Below are 14,153 nucleotides of genomic sequence, written 5' to 3'. Positions count from 1 at the left end.
GTGGAAGCAACCACCGGGTGGCTGGAAACATACTCTGTGCCCCATGCCACTGCCCGGAACACCATCCTGGGCCTTGAGAAACAGATTTTGTGGCGACACGGCACCCCAGAGAGAATTGAGTCAGACAATGGGACTCATTTCCAAAATAACCTTATAGATATTTGGGCCAAAGAGCATGGCATTGAGTGGGTATATCACATCCCCTACCATGCACCAGCCTCTGGGAAAATCGAACGGTACAATGGGCTGTTAAAAACTACACTGAGAGCAATGGGTGGGGGAACTTTCAAGCATTGGGATACACACTTACCAAAGGCCACCTGGTTGGTCAACACCAGAGGATCTGCCAACAGGGATGATCCAGCCCAGTCAGAACTTTTACATATTGTAGAGGGGGACAAAGTTCCCATGGTGCATATGAAGAATTTGCTGGGGAAGACAGTCTGGGTTGTTCCTGCTTCAGGTAAAGGCAAACCCACTCGTGGGATTGCTTTTGCTCAGGGACCTGGATATACTTGGTGGGTAATGCAGGAAGATGGGGAAGTCCGATGTATACCTCAAGGGGATTTGATTTTAGGGGAAAACAGCCAGTGAACTCAATTGTATGCCGTTGCCTGCTGTGTAATGCTTTTATAGCCCATCAACTAGATGTCTCCAGGTCACCAGCGACTGGCCCTGACTTCCCTCCAGCCATCATCCCAACAGAAAATGAACTTTGAACATCATGGACCGAATGGACTCGGCAGCATTATAGGGATTGGTCCATGCACTAAGAAAATGATCTTTTCCTCTTGGTCTGTATGTATATGGATGTATATATATGGGAGAGCGATGGTGTATTGAAAATGTGGGATCTGAGCACGACGTGAATGGTATGGAATAAGGGGTGGATAATGTCCTGGGTTCAGCAGTAGCAGTCATGTTTTTTTTTTTTTTTCTTTTCCTTTGTGGTAGCTGGTGCAGTGCTGTGTTTTGACTTCCAGCCTGAGAACAGTGTTGGTGAAGTCGATGTTTTCAGTTGTTGCTAAGTGATGTTTACCCTGACCAAGGACTTTGTGAGGCTCATGCTCTGCCAGGGAGGAGGGGAAGCCGGGAGGAAGCAGAGATGGGGCGCCTGACTCGGGCTAGCCAGGGAGGTATTCCATACCACAGCACGTCATGGCCGGGGTGGGGGGTGACTGGGAGTTACCTGGAAGGACACGGGCTTTCGGGGTGGAACTCGTCTTCTTGGCCGGTGGTATCGTATTCTCTTCCCTTGTTATTTTCCCTTATCATTGTTGTAGTTGATAGTAGCGGTGGTGATTTGTGTACATTAATTGCTGGACTGTTCTTGTCTCAACCCGTGGGAGTTGCACTCTTTCGATCCTCCTCCCCGTTCCTCCGGGAGTGGGGGAGAACCCCGATGGGGGGGGGGACGGACACGGACCTCGATTGTTGTCAGCTCAGCACCACTCACTGGGAGTGAGTGAACAAGTTACCTGACTGGGTTTAAACCACGACAGACTTGTAGAACAAGAATACTGTAGGGGCAAGGGAAATGTTCTACTTGGCTATTTTAATGTGTGCTTCTTTGTTTTCTTCCTGGTATGTTTGTCTGCCTCCAATTAAGAAGCTGAATTATGTGTAAACAACTCTTCTGCCAAATCCTCAGCAGGCATAAATTCATGCAAGTGCCATCAAGTCAGTGGCTTAGACTGTTTCTCACAATCTGGAAAATGGTCCTTATGTATACGCAAGATTTTGAAGGTAAAAAAGGGGATTGAGTTTAGGGGAGAAGAGAAATAAAGCAGGAAGAGATTTACGTTGTATTAATAAGTATGCTTGTGTATATGTAGTACTTACCACTGCATTAGAGAATAAAAGGACAAAAGGAGCTAATATGAAAAGGTAAGCTCATTGTCCTGCAGCAAATCCAGTTTCTGTTCTAGTTTATACAGGTTGCTTTTCATCAAGAAACCATCCCAAACATCTTGTCCCTGCTGCAATCTTTCCAGTACATGGCTGTCTTGCAGCGTCAATTTTCCGTCTTCTCAGTCCATGCAGGGAGCCTAACTTCACACCGGACGTGGGCTGCCAGGCAGTGATGAAGAACAGAGTTATCCCCTTGCTGAGCTGGACCTGGCTGAAGGCTTATTTTACTCTGATGTCTGGAGCTGAGAAAACACATTTCTGGTGTTTCCACAGTGTAGGAAACTGCTGTGGTGCAGCAGGAGCTAGCAGAGCCATAAGAACAAGAGAAGGCAATAGCAGCTCTCTCTAGACTCCCTTCTCCTCCTGCCCATGGCAGCAGCAGAGTAAAGCCCAGCAAGGAAAACTTTTTCCTAACAGATGATGTTTTTGGTGACATAACCACAGCTGAAGATTGGTAGGAACAGAGGAGCCTATGAAGTGAAGATCCAGCTACTTTCTCCTGTGCTGCTGGCCTTGCACCATACGTTTCACTGAGGTTTCATTGTAGGCCAGGCAGCAGGGAAATGGTTCTTCCACTCCAAGGATAGTCTGAGCATATCCACAAGGGAAATATGATTTTAACAGTAGTGCCAGGGCTGGGTACTTCCCTACATCTTCATCTCATCAATAAGGCAGCTCCACACAGCAGGACTAGGACACCAGTTCCCTCACAAGCCCATACAGGTATCCTGATAGGATGTTAACACTTGTTAGAGTGTAGCTAAGGCACAGCTAGCATTTGGCCAAAAACATGAAAAGGCTTTACCACCCTATTGCAACCAATCACTCAGGCCACTGTGTGCTTTTTCACAACCTATCCATGCAAACAACAGGAAAAATGTGTTTAGTTCTAAATGCTATTATCCACAACAACAATAAATAAATAAATCATAAAATTATTCATTTTCTTTGTTATTTATGACACTGGTCTTGCCACTTTACTTTTTCTTTTCTTTAGCAACTTCAGTTGCTCACACTGTTTTACCCACTAACCCATCAAAACTACTCCTCTCATTCTTTTCTCCATTTGTCCAGGCCAACATTTAAGGCAGCCTCTGGACATATTTTTTCTTGGTGACTTCAGGTGTCATTTCAGGCATAGCCTTTCCAGAATGGAATGCCTTTTCTTTTTCTCCTCTAATGTCTCTCTTCGTTTTTTCTTTTTTCTCCCACTGTATTTATAGACCAAATCTTTCATTCATAATCATTATCTTGCTAGACTTGATTGATTTCCTTATGGTTTAGTAACTCTCAAAGCTCCCCTTTTCTACTTGTTACAATGTCAAAACATTTTGCCATATGTTCATGCATTCTTTCAAAAGCTCCATTGCCTTCCTCCTTAGAGCAGAGCATCCCAAGCATTTTTGTCTGAGCATTACCACCACCAGTGGCAGTGCCAGCAGGTGTCATCCCTGGAAAGATGCTGGTACACAACTCACTTAGGACTTGTCTGTCCTGAACATTGTAGGAAATGGTATGTGCTGCCTGGGATTCACCGCACCAGGAAATCTGGAGCTCTCTCCTTTCATCCGTTGGTGAATGAGGAAAGGAAAGGCTATCTGTTGGATTTACTTGCATACCCTCCTTAGTCAGGATTCCTTCAGTGTCACACTGTGAGTCACCTTTGAGTCAGAATTAGCTTAATAAACTGAAGTAAAGAGAGATTCAAGAAAGACTACAAGCAAAGAGGTTGCTGGGGGACTCAAGTGATTTGTGCTCTTTGTCATTCTCTGAGATACTTCTGACAGTAAGACTTTTCTATGAGAGAAGAAATTATGGCTGAAAACTTTAGGTTACCAAACTGAGTAAAAGAAACTTCTTTGTAGCATACAATGTAATGGAGCTGTTGGCCATGTCTCCTTTCCCTAGCCATTAATTACAGTAATTCTTACCTCAGTTTTTTCTGATCTTTTTGCGCAGTCTTTCCCCATTTCATTATTGATCTGTCTCTTCTCAATCTGTTGGTTCTACTGGTTTTGTCCCTAAATTGAGTTCCTTTCTTTGTCCACTCTGTCTTCCATATCTATTTTTAAAACAGTGATCCTTCTTATCTTAAACATGAACCCTAATACTGTCTGTTCCCTTAAATACCTGTCCTATATTTTGACTACTATATATTTTTGGGAATACTGTGTTGTTCCATGATGCACAATGCTAGAAACTGCACTGCACTAAGAACAAACACAACAATTAGTTATTCACTCCTTTTGAACATGAAAAAGAAATATCCACCTATTTTGGTGTAAGATGCTTCTTTTTCAAAAGAAAAGGAAAAGGAAAGGAAAAGGAAAAGGAAAAGGAAAAGGAAAAGGAAAAGGAAAAGGAAAAGGAAAGAAAAGGAAGGAAAAGGAAAGAAAAGGAAAGAGAAAAGAAAAGAAAAGAGAAAAGAAAAGAAAAGAAAAGAAAAGAAAAGAAAAGAAAAGAAAAGAAAAGAAAAGAAAAGAAAAGAAAAGAAAAGAAAAGAAAAGAAAAGAAAAGAAAAGAAAAGAAAAGAAAAGAAAAGAAAAGAAAAGAAAAGAAAAGAAAAGAAAAGAAAAGAAAAGAAAAGAAAAGAAAAAGAAAAAAGGAAGAATGACTGTAAAACAATGGCCCAGAAATACCAATATTTTCTTTGGGAGATGGAAGTTAAGCAAACTTCACTTCTACTTTAGTTCTACTTTTGTAATTGCCTCTGTCTTACTGTCTTACTCTTTGGATAGATGCCATATCTCTGAAATATCTAGGCCATTTTCTGTCATCTTGTTATCACTTAATAACCATAATGTTTGTTGAGACATGCCTCATCTTGAAGCATTTTCCTTCCCCTTCTATTCTCTCTATAGGTGTCTTACAATTTATGAAGCAGGTTTACATAGATGCCTCATAAATTGAATATTTTAATATTTATGAGTACATGTGTTTGATAGCACCTCTGTGGCAGTACATATTCTTTTAAAGCAAGTACACCTTCTTTCATTGTCAGACAAATATTAGTCAAGAGAATCTCTTTTAGTTAAAATCTTTCTACTTTTCCTTTTATTTTGCTTTGGTTTAGTCAAAACAGAGAGGAGAATAGATTACTTGCCTTTCAGTTTTACTGCTGCTGTTTCTGTTCTGCTGAACTCTGCAGGTTGTCTCCAAAAATACTGTCTGACAAGGAAATTGTTTCCACACTGCTTTCTGCTTTTACCCACAAGGATCTGTCAACCAAATCCACCCAAATTTGACTGTGCTCTAAACTAAATAGTTTGATCACAGCTAGTGTGAGACAGTACCATTCAATCAAAGTCAATAGCCGGGCAAGCTTGACTGCTGTAAGTTAAAGGCTTGGTTTAAATATCGTGTGTGCGTATGGATGTCCAGAATAATATGTTCATAACAGATGTGAAAGCAAAATTTAAAATTTTAATCCAATATTACACATGCTTAATAACATGTTTTTTAAAAATGAATTTGAAAATACATGAATCAGTAGAACTGCTCCCACTCTAAAAATTGGCCACACGCTTAAGCAGTTGGCAGGATGAGAGCAACAAAAATGCTACAAGCCAAAGCACTGAATTCCTTTGCCTTTTTTGACAGCTTCTGATTTTTTGTCTATTACAAGGATGACACATATATGAAATTGTTTGCTCTCAATGCACTAACTAACATGGGGTTATTTGCTTGTGTTGATTTGACTTAGCAAAATCAGAAAAGGCATTTTCAGCAATGAAAGAGCAATATATCTTCAAGCTCTCTGAAATGCAGAAAATAGAAAAGGTCAATTATTATTGCAGATGCACCGCTTCTTCACTGATGATACCATCAGAATATGTGATGCTCTTCTCAAAAGTCAGCATTCTGATGTAAACCAACATCTTTCTAATTTAAAAGCAATACTTATACAGATGTACAAAACATAAAGATGAGTATACAGATGTGTTTCTCTTATTTTTTATTTTCCTTTTATTAATATGTGATTTCTATAAACGCAATAACTTGTTTTTTTTTTCTATATGACAGCAAGGTCAATTTAGATTTTAACTCTTGATTTATATCACGAATATTTTGCAATTCTTTCTATACATTAGTCAGAAGTGACTTGTCTCTGAATACCTCTTGGAAGCTCTGAGAATCTTTAATGCTTTTCTTAGTATTTATAAAGGCATAAAGAAACAAAACTGTACACAGGTGCATGCAGACAAAGGATTGCTTTTTCTGCTTTGACTACTAAGGAGGCATCACCAAGTAAGCAAGGACGTAAGTGTGCCTGAGAGGTCACCTACCTCCAGGGCTTAGACACAGGACTCTAGGCTATCCAGAGGCATTTCCATCTAGTTAAAAACTTAAAAACTACAGCTAGGACCTCTTCTGTAGGAGGACATATGTGTGTACATACATACATACAAATAGATGTATATATATATTTACATATATATACATATATAGATGTATTGCATACATCTATACATATATATACAACATGTATATATGTGTACAATATGTATATACATATATGCATGTTATATATATATATAATATTTCTAAACAAAAATATATGCACAGTGGCAATTTAATCCATTAGATTTGTGATGGTTTAGAATGCAGAAGCTCTGCATTTGAATCCATTTGTGAAGGCTTATTTATACATTCTGCATTAAGCTGTTAATGCATGAAATGCATAAACAGCTCTTGAAGCAGAGCTGGCAACACAGTGGTCCTGAACAACTTCTTCAGGTAGGAAGAAGGAGGAATGCCCACAATAACACGTGGCCCCTTGCACAATCTGTGTTTCCTTGGAAAGCTGGAACAAGTGAGCCTGCAGCCTCTCAACCACAGGATATACAACACAGGTCACCCATATCCTGCATGCCAATGTTTTGACAAGAACCAGCCTCACTTTAAAGAAACAGTGAATTTCATTCCATGTCAGGCTGAACTCACACCAGTACACTCACTGTGAAGCACTAACTGGGTTGAGCCATTGCAGAGAGATGGGTATAGCATTTATAGATTCTTATCAGCCTTCATTAGCAGTACTCAGTGCTGTGAAAACTGAGATGCTGAAGTCCATATTCAGTAGCAGGAGACAAAATGCTTTTTAAGATCATGTACCAAGGAACTCACAAAGCTTTAGTAGCTTTTGGTAGCAATTAAACAGGTCTCTCAGGTTTGCAGGGCTAATTAGCCTTGAAGTGAGCTTATAATAGCTGAACCCCATTTTGCAACTTTAACAAAATGAGGATAATAATGTCAAAGGACTTAGAAAATATGAATGATAGAATCATAGAATCATAGAATAGTTAGGGTTGGAAAGGAACTTAAGATATCCAATTTCAACCCCCTTGCCATGGGCATGGACACCTCACACTAAACCATCTCACCCAAGGCTCTGTCCAACCTGGCGTTGAACACTGCTAGGGATGGAGCATTCACAAATTTCTTGGGCAACCCATTCCAGTGCCTCACCACCCTCACAGTAATGAACTTCTTTCTTATATCCAATCTAAACTTCCCTTGTTTAACACATTACCCCCTGTCCTATCACTACAGTCCCTAATGTATAGTCCCTTCCCAGCATCCCTATAGGCCCCTTTCAGATACTGGAAGGCTGCTATGAGGTCTCCACTCAGCCTTCTCCAGCCTGAACAGCCCCAACCTCCTCAGCCTGACTTCATATGGGAGGTGCTCCAGTCCCCTGATCATCCTCGTGGCCCTCCTCTGGACTTGTTCCAACAGTTCCATGTCCTTTTTATGTTGAGGACACCAGAACTGCACACAATACTCCAGGTGAGGTCTCACGAGAGCAGAGTAGAGGGGCAGGATCACCTCCTTCGACCTGCTGGTCACACTCCTTTCAATGCAGCCCAAGATAAGGTTGGCTTTCTGGGCTGCGAGCTCACACTGCTGGCTCGTGTTTATTTTCTCATCAACCAACACCCCCAAGTCCTTCTCCACAGGGCTGCTCTGAATCTCTTCTCTGCCCAACCTGTAGCTGTGCCTGGGATTGCTCTGACTCAGGTGTAGGACCTTGCACTTCCCATGGTTAAACTTCATGAGGTTGGCATTGGCCCACCTCCCAAGTGTGTCAGGGTCCCTCTGGATGGCATCCCTTCCCTCCAGCACATCAACCGAACCACATAGCTTGGTGTCATTGGCAAACTTGCTGAGGGCACACTCAATCCCACTGTCCATGTCAGCGACAAAAATGTTGAACAAGACCGATCCCAGCACCGATCCCTGAGGGACGCCACTCGTTACTGTTCTCCAGCTGGACATTGAGCTATTGACCACAACCCTTTGTGTGTGGCCATCCAGCCACTTCTTTATCCACCGAGTGGTCCACCTATCAAATTGATGTCTCTCCAATTTAGAGAGAAGGATGTTGTGTGGGACAGTGTTAAACGTTTTGCACAAGTCCAGGTAGATGACATTAACTGCTCTACCCCTGTCCATCAGTTCCGCAGCCCCATCATAGAAGGCTACTAAATTGGTCAGGCAGGATTTCCCTTAGTGAAGTCATGCTGGCTGTCACCAAGCACCTTGTTGATTTTCATGTGCCTTAGCATGCCTTCCAGGAGAATCTGCTCCAAGATTTTGCCAGGCACAGTGGTGACACTGACTGGTCTGTAATTCCCCGGGTCATCCATTTTCCCCTTCTTGAAAATGGGGATTATATTACCCTTTTTCCAGTCATCAGGAACTTCATGATGAACAATGGCTTAGCAACTTCATTTGCCAGCTCCTTCAGGACCCATGGATGGATTTCATCTGTTCCCATGGACTTTTGTACGCTCAGGCTCTTAAGATGGTCTCGAACCAGATCCTCTCCTACAATGGGCCTAAGGTCTTCATTCTCACAGTCCCTGCATCTGCTTTCCAAGACTTGGGTGGTCTAGTCAGAGCATTTGCCAGCGAAGACTGCGGCAAAGAAGTCATTGAGAACCTCAGCCTTCTCCAAATCCAGGGTAGCCAGTTCTCCTGATAGCTTCTGGAGGGGGCCTACATGGTCCCTAGTCTGTCTTTTATTTGCAATGTATCCATAGAATGCCTTCCTTTTATCTTTCACATCCCTTGCCGGATTTAATTCGAACTGGGCCTTAGCTTTCCTGACCTGGTCCCTAGCTTCCCAGACAACATCCCCATATTCTTCCCAGGCTGCCTGTCCTTGCTTCCACCTTTTATAAGGCTCTTTTTTCCTTTGAATTTTCCTCAGCAGGTCCTTATCCATCCAAGGAGGTCTCCTGACCCTCCTGCTGCACTTCCTTCTAGTTGGGATGCAGCACTTCTGAGCTTGTAGTAGTTGATCCTTGAATATCAACCAACAGCCTTGGGCCCCCCTGCCCTCTAGGGCTATATCCCATGGAACCTTACTAAGCAGGTTCCTGAAGAGGCCATAGTCTGCTCTCTCAAAGTCCAGGGCAGTGAGCTTGCTGCACGCTCTTCTCACTGTCCTGAGGATCTCGAATTTGACCATCTCGTGATCGCCGCAACCAAGGCTACCCTGGAGCGTCACATTTCCAACCAATGATGTAACATGCAAACTCACAGATCATTAGACCTACTACAAATTCGGAGCTAGAGGCCAGCCTGTACAAGCTGATCAGTGTCTTTTAAACATGGATTTTCTGATTAAATGTTTCACTCCTGTAGTGCTTTAGTTCATACCCTGGTCTTGTTCAGTGCTGCACTTGGGAATGCTGACTGATGACTCAAGAACCATGGATTACGTACTTCATTCATTTAATCTTTACAGATCCTAAGTAATCATCATAATTTCAAAAACATAAAGAGTAGCAATTTTGCTTTATTTTTGTGCTCAGGAAGTTAAAGTTATGTTACTCCAGTGCATTCTGTTATATGTCAGCTAAATTTTCATGTACAAATGTATTCCCTAAGTTGATTTATCAGAAGACTTAGTCAACTCTGTATTCATAAGGAATATTTTGTCTGCATTCAGAGCCAGCTGCTGTCAGTGATACTGGATTACAGAGCACAAGAACACCCAGTCAAAAAAGAAAAAAGCAACCCCAAAGTCATTGTTTGATTTGATTGTTATTCATTTTTAAGTACTTTCATGCAACTCTGATTGCTGTAGAATTTGCTTTATGAGTGTCTTTAAAAAAAGACATTGATGTTTTATTCTGTTTTAAGTGCTGACAATCATCACTGTTAATGAACATGTACTCATTAATGTTTAAATCATTCGCAGCACAAGGGTGTTTCCTCTTGAGTTTGCTTCTCCTGGGACAATTAATTTTGGTATTAGCTACTACATCTGTTTCCAATACCATCAATAAATTTTAGCTTATTCTATGGATCACATCACCAAGTTTTGCACAGTAAAGTGGGCATTCTTTTATCAGGAGATGAGTTTGGGAACTGCTCTTTATCCATAGGAATATACCTTTTTATTTTTACTTTTGCATTCTCAAATCTATGCCCTATAGCTCTTTTAACTATTCCTTAAACAAAAGCTGCCATTATTAGTGTAAAAAAACATTACACTGTGAACCATGGAGAACACAGATATACCTCTTGAACACAGGAATATCAGAGCTGGCAGTACGACACTGTGACATTATCAAAATCATGCAGGAACAAGGTAAAGAAGGAATTATCATACCTGCTTTTACATAAGTTTGGATCTTGAAGACCGATTTGTAAAAAATTGCTTTTCAGTGACATATTATTATGACCATTTCAAGAAAAGTACAGCAACACCAAAGTCTTGGGCTGAATCCCATGCCCTAAAGTTTATATGGAAGAAACTGCATTGTCCTGAGAAAAATGAATACTCTGAAACTGCATCACCAACAAAAATATAAAATAGTTCTCCTGCAGGATTGAATGCTGCAGCAGCTCTTCATCCTGCTAAAATATCCAGTAACTTTAGTGAAGCACTGGAATACCATCTAAACGAAAATATAACTGAATCATACAATTTCGCTGGGGATGTCTGTTGATAAAATCATCCTTCCTATGCTGTGAGTTTGGCAATTATTTGATTTATTAAACTAAAAGGAACAACCGGTGGAACGGTTTTTGGTCTATCAGTCTACTTCTCTCATCCTTGTCTCTTTCTATCCAGGTGGAAATTGCCTTCTGATATGAGTACTCTTCTTTTATTTCCACAGGATTTGAATTCACTGAATATTCATAAAAAGGATGTGAGAGCACTGCATTTTTAGTATCTTTCTTACTAAATAAAAATGACAAACAGCACCAGGTTACAGCAGATCATTACCTAGAAGGAGTCTGCCAGGTTCTGAGACCCTGCATAAACAGAGTAAATAAGAATTATAGCATTTGTGAGAGCGGTGCGCATCAGGATGCATCACACACTGCAGCAATGCTGAGCACACATAGTTCTCTAAGCAACAGGACCAGATAAAAGTGATTTCAAAGAGTTTTGTGGATTACTGATTAGATACTTTGATGCTTAATGAAGTATGAGATTTTTCCTGTGGCTGGGCATTCGTAGTTCTTTCTTCATGTGAACACTTAGCAGCAGACTGGAGCAGGGGAGTCAGTGTCACAACCAAAGAAACTTGTTTCTGTATTGCTGAGCCTTGGGTGGACCGCCTTCATGAGAAAACGAAAAAACAGGGGGGAGTTCTTTCAGCATCTGAAAAATCTGTATCATTTCTTCTTTCCAGGATGGGTTAACAAGCCGTTTCTCTCACAGAGGTCATTAATGCCTTCTCTTCTGCTCAGACCCTACCATACTGGAGCTTGGGCAGATGAGTGGGGAGAGAGAGGGATATCACTATTCCTTTGTGAAATTTGTTTAGACCTGGATGGTTGGTTCATAAATTATTAGATATGAATAGACACAGACACAGACATTCACACTTTGATTGCTCAATGCTCATTCTTTTCAGGCAACTTGATTAAAAATGTGAAGGGAGGCAGAGGCAGCAAGTGAATAACCTGCTTTCTGTGTGAAAAGGTTTGACTCTTAATAAGTTGCAGCTCCGTTCAATTTCCACCTGATTTCTCCCTTTAACTTAATATTCTTCTACTGAAGGAAAAAAGGAAATCTCCAGTAAACTGATTTTACTACACACAGCACTTAATGCATGTAGCTTTTCCCTGAATAAAAAAAAAAAAATTGTTGCCTTTCAAGTGCCGTTAAATATATATATAAAATATATATATATATATATGCTTTATGAATGTAGCCACTTTTTATCTTCTTCTTACAGCTTCTGCTCCCTCCTTGTAGGATTACTGATGCCTGTGTTTCAAGAATCCAAGGCTTAGCTCTGGTAGGGAAACCTGGCTCAGACTTCTCAGGAAATTGCTAAGGTGTGAGAAAGAGCTGTGACAATATCCATAGAGTGGAGCCATGAGATATAAGGAAAGTAAAATTTCCCACAGAGGTAGGATTATTGAAACTGTGGCTGCTCAAGGATTCAGGAGGAAAAGCCACCAATGTGGAAAAGAAAAAAAAAAACTTAAAGGAAGAAGATGGAAGTGGAAGTGAACAACTCATAAGGAGCCACAGTCCATGCCTGGGCAGTAGCTCAGGCATTCAGCACCCCAACATAACCATGGAATTGTGTAAGTCCGACCAGAATTAGTAAACAAAGATGACCCACCGTAAAGCATGTGCATTCATGCATGTAGAGACAAATACCATGTAAACCTAAATGCACTTTACACTAAAAGATAGTGCACTATGGGAGAAAATGTAATCATGATTTTGGAAAGGTTGAATTGGCTGTGTCTGCCAAAAATACAGATCAGGAAGGCAAGTAATCCAAAACATGCACAGCAGAATATTTTTCCCATTATTTATTAAGACTCAGGTCTCTTCCTAGTGACAACATGTTCCTTTATATCCCCCAATCACTAAAAAAAAAAAAAAGTTAAATATTTTGGTGTTAAATTTTTTACTATTACCTGTACCACACCTCATACGGCATTTATGGAGTATCTGCCAGGAATTCATATGAGATCTGCATACAGTAGTTAGTGTGCTTCAAAAGCTCTTCATCAAGCATAAGAATTTAGATATATCAACACAGAAAAAAAAAAAAAGCTTCTAGAGTTACCACGTAAGTCAGAAAAAAAAAAAAGGAGTAAAATTTTATTTTTTCTTTCTCTTATCTGTCTTTTATTTATTAACTTTGTTGATGCTGTTAACGCATGTGATCCCACTGCTCTGCCCTGGTTGCTGTGTCAGGCAGTCTATCCACAGCACCTGCTATATTTCAGTTACAGCTAGATGGAATCAGCAAAACTGGCTATCCTGTTTATTACTATTTTGTTCATACAACCATGTTTAGAGACTTGAACAATGTGACACCTGTCACCTTCATATTAATTTTTGTCTTGGATAATATTTAATTTCTTATTATTTCATTATTATTAAAAAAAGACATAATTATGTGTGGTATAATCATATATGAGCATGTTCATAGAATAGACTGAAGCATAACAGAGGTACACAAACCAGCTTTAAACTGGATGAATAAAATCATTCTGCTTTGGCAGCACAAGATCTGGTACTCAAAATCTATAATACACTACTCAAAAGAAGCTGAGGCTGGGGAGAAGCTGCGGGAGCACAGGGAGGAAAAAAAACAACCACAAAAAGTAAACCGAAACTACCCGTTACACATCTGTTACTTTTACTTGAATACATGTATCTATGCACAGACGCACACACACACACACGACCCATTTATACACCTGCCTGTGACCAGACTGTTGGCTCATTAACTGCAGTATAAGCTGCGAAGGCTGAGAACATGTATTTGAAAGAACATGTTCCCCTGGTTGCTGCTGTAGCAAAGCCTGCAGAGGAAAGGCAGGCTGTAATGTATGGGCTGCACGAGGAAGCTGCCATGTGCAAGAGTGCGGAGAAATCCTACCTCCTCTTTAGAGACCCCTTGCCCACAGAGATTCAGACTGTTCTGGAGTAGCGTTTATGTTTGCAAAGTCTACCACTGCAAGAAAGAAGCTGTTTCTTAAGCACCTCTGGATGAAGGAAGGTTAAATGTTTTCCTAAACAAAATTTCCCCCATTTCATTTTGTGCCCATTGCCTCTTGTCCTGTACCTGGGCTGCTGATGGCAGCTCTTCAAGCCTGGCAGTTCAGTTTTCAGTCCACCTCCTTGTTCAATTTTCTAGCCCATACGTCATCAGCTATGAGAATATTAGAGTAGACAGTGTCAAAAGCCTTCCTAAAGTTGAGATAAACCATATCTAGTGTTCTCCCCTTGTCCACCAAGC

At 40.8% G+C, this 14,153-nt stretch overlaps 1 long non-coding RNA gene across 1 annotated transcript; it reads right to left on the bottom strand.

Moving 5' to 3' along the window:
* Window positions 1-5,312: 5,312 nt before the first annotated feature.
* LOC130592706 (uncharacterized) lies at window positions 5,313-14,153 on the bottom strand. The gene is made up of 3 exons (XR_008970632.1): window positions 13,980-14,153; window positions 10,538-10,782; window positions 5,313-5,668 (listed from the first exon to the last, which is right to left on the bottom strand). It is a non-coding gene; the product is annotated as an uncharacterized LOC130592706 (long non-coding RNA).

The sequence above is a fragment of the Pezoporus wallicus genome, unplaced genomic scaffold (assembly GCF_028554395.1).
Source record: "Pezoporus wallicus isolate ANWC-B61680 ecotype Strahan unplaced genomic scaffold, APGP_CSIRO_Pwel_v1 contig_1851, whole genome shotgun sequence".
Taxonomy (NCBI): domain Eukaryota; kingdom Metazoa; phylum Chordata; class Aves; order Psittaciformes; family Psittacidae; genus Pezoporus; species Pezoporus wallicus.
This window is presented reverse-complemented; position numbering and strand designations above follow the sequence as displayed.